We start from the raw sequence: 6,686 nt of genomic DNA on the forward strand, positions 1-6,686 counted from the left end.
GGAAGAAGATCCTGAGGACAACAGCAACTTCCTCTCTTTCCCAACAAATTGTATATCAGTTTTATAGTGGAAGCCCACCCTTTCAGATTTTTGGATAAACAACACCAAGGAGGATAAAGCTATCAAATGACCATGGTTAGCCAAGAAGGCTATATATATATATTCTCTTCAGGGTGAAGAAGGGGGTGAGAGTTTTTTTGTGTTAATACCCTGCTTGTGTGCATCTCATTGACTACTTTGGGAAACAGGATGGTAGACTAGATGGGCATTTGACTACATCTAGCATACGGTTGCTGTTTTGTTCCATTCACGTGTCTTATATAATTGTTTAAATTCATTTTTATAATTGTCAATTATATTATTGGAACTCACCCTGGAGAAGGTCCATAGCTCAGAAACAGAGCATCTGCTTTGCAAAGAGAAGACCCCAGGTTCAATCTCTGGTGTCTTTCAAGAAGGGCTGGGAAATATTCCCTGCCACAAACCCCAGAGAGCTATTGCCAGTCAGTGTTGATGGAACAAGGCAGCTTCCTGGGGACATTGTGGTGAAGGTCAGGTAAGAAATCTTGGGTTGCATCCAACTAAGTTCTACCCCGGTAGAATGTCTACTCATTGGAATGAATGAACCTAAATTAGTCATGCCTATTAATTTCAGTAAAAGGGATGCGGGTGGCGCTGTGAGTTAAAACACAGAGCCTAGGACTTGCTGATCAGAAGGTCGGCGGTTCGAATCCCCACGACGGGGTGAGCTCCTGTTGCTCAGTCCCTGCTCCTGCCCACCTAGCAGTTCGAAAGCACGTCAAAGTGCAAGTAGATAAATAGGTACCACTCCAGCGGGAAGGTAAACAGCGTTTCCGTGTGCTGCTCTGGTTCACTAGAAGCGGCTTAGTCATGCTGGCCACATGACCCAGAAGCTGTACGCTGGCTCCCTCAGCCAAGAAAGCGAGATGAGCGCCGCAACTCCAGAGTCGGCCACGACTGGACCTAATCAGGGGTCCCTTTACCTTTATTAACTTCAGTGGGTCTACTTTGGGTAGGACTTAGTTGGGCGACAATCCCTTATAAATAAATAAAAAATGAGAGTTTCATGGAAGAGGACATCCACCTCTTGGGTTTGAACCCTGAACAGAAGCATTCCTGGCTGTCCTGATAAGTTACCGATCCTATGGCATAGGTAAATGTGTTTCTGGAAAATGAGCAACAGTCACCATATGATGATCATTTTGAGTCCTCCTCGCTTAAAAAAGCACTTCCACAATCCCTGTCCTGTGTCAAAATGAGGACCCATACATCAAGTATACACAAACAGTAAAAAGCGTTTTTACTAATTTGCTGTTAAGTTTGAGTTTTATTGAATGGCACAGGAAAGTGTGACAGTGAGAGAAGTCTTCATCATTCCACACAGGCAAACTTTCAGCCCCATCTTTCCTTTTCCTTCAACCAGCTTTTTGCCCACCCCTCCAGGTAGAGTCACAAGTCAAAAAGGCAAAGGGGTCAGTTTCACATCGAGTCTTGAAAAAGATGCAATTGTCACTGGGTGAAAATGATGGCTGTCAGGTTTTGTTCCCTCAACATGGGGGGAAGAGAGTCCTGGCTCAGTGTTTCAGAAGTGCTGAGTTCCCAAACCACTCACGAAACCAATGGAAGGGGTTTGTTCGTCCTCAGCCTTTCTGAAATCATGTTTAGCCCTGGATTTGCTGCTCCGCCTTTGATCCCATGGGTGCTCTTGCTGGGATTAGCAGGGCCATCCGCAACTTCCGCCATAGCCTCCTCCATAGCCTCCTCCATAGCCTCCTCCATAGCATCCTCCATAACCTCCTCCATAACTTCCACCACAGCTTCCTCGATAGCTTCCGCCATATCTTCTTGAAGGAGAGTTGAGCCGAGCTCCGTACCCCAACCTGTAGGCACTGGGGTCATAGCAGCCCCCTCTGCGACTGTACCGGTAACCGTAACTGCACGGTGGCATGCAAGCTGGGCCATAGCCATAGCCACCGGAACCATAACCACCGCAGCCAGAACTGTAACCATAGCCACAGCTTGTGCCACTGGAATAGCCAGTGCCACCGCCATAGCCACAAGGTTGGTAGCATGGTTGATAACAAGGCTGATAGCAGCTTGATTGCCTATAGAGCATCATCTTTCTAAATGGGGAGGTGGGTCTGTAATAGAAGGGAGAAAGTCAACAGAATTAATTTGGGTGGTGCTTAATTCATTTTTGAATATATTTTATATTCCGCCCTTGTCCATTGATCTCACGGCAGGTTACGTCAATAGATATATACAATCAAATAATAAAATCAGTTGTATCTAACATAGGTCTGGGTTGCATCTAATGTAGGTCACACTTACACAATGCATTCAAAGCACAATAACGATGCTTTAAAAACAATTGTGGCTTCCCCCAAAAGGATTTTGGGAGTTTTAGTTGAATAAGGGTGCTGAAGGTTGTTTGGTGGCTCCTACTACTCTCAGAGAGTTAACCACTCCTAGAGTCTTTTAGCAAACAATCCCTCTTCCCGGGGAATTTTGGATATTGTAGCTCTGTGAGGGGAATATAGAGGTCACCTAACAACTCCCCAAACCCACAGCAAACTATAGCTCTACTGCTGCCCTTCCCTGAAGACCCTGTCATTCTGGTCCAACCAACACAAAACCCTTCTGTGAATATATGGTGAAGCAGACAAGCAGGAGTCTCCACTATTACTCATTATAATTGCAATTGTAGAAATGCAATTAAAGCATCTTAAACACGTCAAGTTTCTACAGTTTATGTTCAAGCTATTTTGCAATGATTTCCTTAGGAGCTCCCCTATCACTGTAAAATTTCTGGTTACGGTTCCAAACATGTGAGGTACATTTTTTCTTAAATGCATTGTGTAACCCTATAAGTGTCTACTCAGGTATTAGTCCCACTGAGTTTGACAAGGCTCCTTGGCAGGGTATTCCTACTGAGTTCAGTAGGACTTCCTTTTAGCTTCAAGACACACTTGCCATGGAGTAAGTCCCAATGACTTGAATTGGACCCACTTCTCCATATATGGGAATGGGATTGTGTTGTGCACCCTAAGTATCTGCAAGATCTCCTGCCCCTGTACAGACCTATAGGACAATTTAGATCAGCTGTGGAAATTCAACTGGGGGCAGTACATCCTGCAGAATATCAAATGGCAGCGACCCCAAAATTGGGATTTTCAACAGTTGGCCCTTCACTTTGGAATATTCTTCCCTCTGATCCATAATAGATTTCCCAGTGTCAGTAAGGGAACATTTCTGTAAGTCCTGTTTACCTGCATTTAGCCCTCTCTTATTGGACCTATGCTTTTCTTTTTTTCTGTGTTTTACACATATGTGTTTTATGTTTATATTGCAGTGGACATTGGCTACAAACAGCAAACTTTGGGTACCAGTGACTCTGACCCATAAAATTAGACTGCTTGTTATCTGCTTGAATCCCCCAAGTCTGTTTCATTTTCTTTTAAATACTGTTATACTTTCTTCTTTACTGTTTTCATAATGCATTTTTGTTTTACTTGACATGATGTACACCACTTAGAATTTTTTTGAAACATTACATTGCTTAGAAATGCTTTCAAATGAATAAAAGTACACAGGAAGCAGGTATGAAGATCATTAGTGATCTTTTCAGTTCAGATCACACCATGGGGATCTATGGGTCTCCCTCCTTTTGGCTTCAGATCATGGTGTGAAATTGGAGGACTCATTTATTTCTTCATTTTTATTTTCTACAGTCATCTAAGAATTCACACTCCATTTCCCCCTAAAGCAAAATTCTAGGCAATTAGGAAGTTTCCTCCTAGGGTGGCTAGAAGACAGGGCTTCTTTACCTTTGATGGTGGACTAGAATAAGGTGTAGCTTCTCACTGAAACTCCCTCTTCAACACGAAAAGGTTCAGGAGCCCTCTCCTCTTTTCCACCCTCAAATGAAACACTGAGGATTTTATTTTATTTTCAGAATGAGAATATTGATGAGACAAGCAAAAGTTTCTCTGGTAAGGTTTCCACACAGCCATGGGTTGATAGTTGAGTTTGTTGCAACGTAACATGAAGATTACTCTGTGGGCGAGACCTGAAGGAGGACTTTTGAGCAAGCCAACCCATTTTCAGTACAATTCAATCCTACATCTCAGGGTCATTGTCTTCATAATCCACTCCCCACCCAAGGTGTTCAGACAGCAAAGCAACATTTTAAAATCTTTTGTCAATAAATCAAGTCAAATTGCACTTACCGACTTCAAGGAGTAGATGAAGTTGAGAGGAAGAGTTTTTTTGTGAAAATCATAGTTGACACTCTTATATACGTTCCTAATGCACCCTCAGGGGGCTTTGAAGCAGCCTCTTTGTTCTACAACTCTTAATTATCCAGGCAACCAGAAGATGCTACGTGTAACTTCTCAAACTGCTGTAATTATTTTCCCTTCTCATTTGAAATTATTACTTGATCATCCAAGCCCTGTGTAATGTAGCATTCTGGTCACACCCCATACAGATTTAATGCAAACTTCTCGGTTTCAAAGCAATACCAGTAGATATCAAAGAACTTTATAGTCAATAGAGCACAGTAATCTTCAAAGCATCTCCGCAGCACAGTTTATTAAAAAAGTACAGGCAGAGATAAGAGCTGAAATAAAGAAATGTAAATGAATCAGGGCTTGGATTGCAAATCTTTACAGACAATGCATGTCTACATTTCTACTTGCTTGTTCCACATATGGTTGTGGTGTGTGAATGGCAGCAAGATATGTGAAAATGTGATGCAAATGACAATTGTTAACTGTCACAAAAATCTGATTCCTTCTTATCCCAAGATTGCTTCCATAATAATAATAATAATAATAATAACCCTGCTTCTATCACCTGTCATTCAACAAAACCATTGGTAACTCACTCTGAAAGAGTTTTCTTGCTGCTAATGGCTGTCTAGTGAATTTATATACTGCCCTATACCCAGAGGTCTGTTGAATGTGACACTGAAAACATTCATGTTCTTTATTCTTTATTTATTGCATTTATATCCCACCTTCCCTGAGGAGCTCAAAGTGGAGCACATGGTTCTCCACCTCCTAATTTAATCCCCACAACAACCCCACAAGGTAGGTTAGGCTGACAGATAGTGACTGGCCCAAGGTAGCCCAATGAGCTAAGTGGGGATTTGAACACTGGTTCCTTAGGTCCTAGTCTGAAAGCCTAACCACTACACCATGCTTGTACTTGTAGGATAAGGCTCCCAATTGCTACTAACCTGTTCTACCTCCACCATCAGAGGAGGGTGCTGTTGTTCTCAGCTCTTGCTTGTGGACTTCCCAGATTCATGTGGTTGGCCGCTGTGAGAACAGGAAGCTGGACTAGACCATGGAATCATAGAATTGTAAAGTTGGAAGGGACCCTGAAGATCACCTAGCCCCAATCCCTTGCAATGCAGGAATGTGCAGCTGTCCCATACAGTGAGCGAACTTGCAACCTTGGAATTATGATCACCAAGCTCTAGCCAACAGAGCTGGGCAACTGGTTTGATCCAGTAGGCTCTTCTTGCTTCAAATGATTCCAAAAAGGAAAGGCCACCTCTCATTTAAATGCTTTAAAGCATTAAGAAATGTTAACAAACCTCAATTACAAGGACCCTTAAATTGTCAGTGGCCAAATCTGACAAACATGTTTCTCTAAGCCCTTTTAAAAGCCATTCAAATTGGCAGCCACCACTATTTCCTGTGGCACTAAATTTATGAATGAGCACTGTGAACAAGAGCTTCCTTTTGTCTGTCCTCAGACTCCCACTATTTAACTTCTTTTGATGACCCTATTGAGTTCTAGTAGTGTGATGAGCGTGGCAGGTGGTGGTGACAAGAGATGAAGTTCTAGGCCACAGATAGGAAACCTCCAAATGTTCCTCTACTCCAATTCCCATGAGCCCTAGTTTTCAGGGCAGCTTCCAGATGAGGAGGGACTCATTAGGTCCACAGGTTGCAGGTTCTCCAGCCCTGGTATTGAAGGATAAGTATTGTTGAAGAACAATGGTTTCTGGATTAGACTTGGAATTAAGCAGTTGGTTTTTTGATGGGGGGTGGGTGGGTCACTCAGGCAAAACTCAGTATGTGACGTAGAACACTAAGCTAGGATTCCTCTCCCCTACATCTAGTTTATAGATGATGATGATGATGATGATGATGATGATTAAGGAGTCATACAATTTCCCCACCAGCACAGTTCAGTAACTTGCAGGCATCTTCAGTCTTTTCAGAGCCCTCTTTTAGCACACATACATTTGAGATCCCAATTCTTAATCTTTTTACCATATATTTGCTTGGCGGTTGTGCTCCTTTTCTAATTGACTCACTAGTGGATCCTGGTCCAGCAGTTGAAAACTAGTGCTTTATTACATATCCTTGAAGTAGGACCCAGATTTCCTTCACTTTCTGCTCCTTTCCCAAAGAGACAGCCTCTCCCATCTCATTCTCTACACTAGAAGGCACAGTTGCCCTCTAGTGACACCTCAGAAGAGCAACTGGTTCTTCTTCCAGGGTGTGTCGGCTAGACTCCCTTTGCCACCTTGAGACTGACACACCAACGATTTGGTGGGGGCTGTGAGATATTTTCAGTACAATACAGCCCCGAGGGCACTCTTAGCATTGTCACATAAAGAGGATGTTGTTGGGATCTCTTTCTCC

At 42.9% G+C, this 6,686-nt stretch overlaps 1 long non-coding RNA gene across 1 annotated transcript; it reads right to left on the bottom strand.

The window, feature by feature from the left end:
- Positions 1-1,328: 1,328 nt before the first annotated feature.
- Positions 1,329-5,065, bottom strand: LOC310694353. The gene is made up of 2 exons (XR_014519613.1): positions 4,251-5,065; positions 1,329-2,162 (listed from the first exon to the last, which is right to left on the bottom strand). It is a non-coding gene; the product is annotated as an uncharacterized lncRNA (long non-coding RNA).
- Between the last annotated feature and the right edge of the window lie 1,621 nt (positions 5,066-6,686).

Source organism: Podarcis liolepis (genome assembly GCF_965112155.1).
Source record: "Podarcis liolepis genome assembly, chromosome: 15".
NCBI lineage: Eukaryota > Metazoa > Chordata > Lepidosauria > Squamata > Lacertidae > Podarcis > Podarcis liolepis.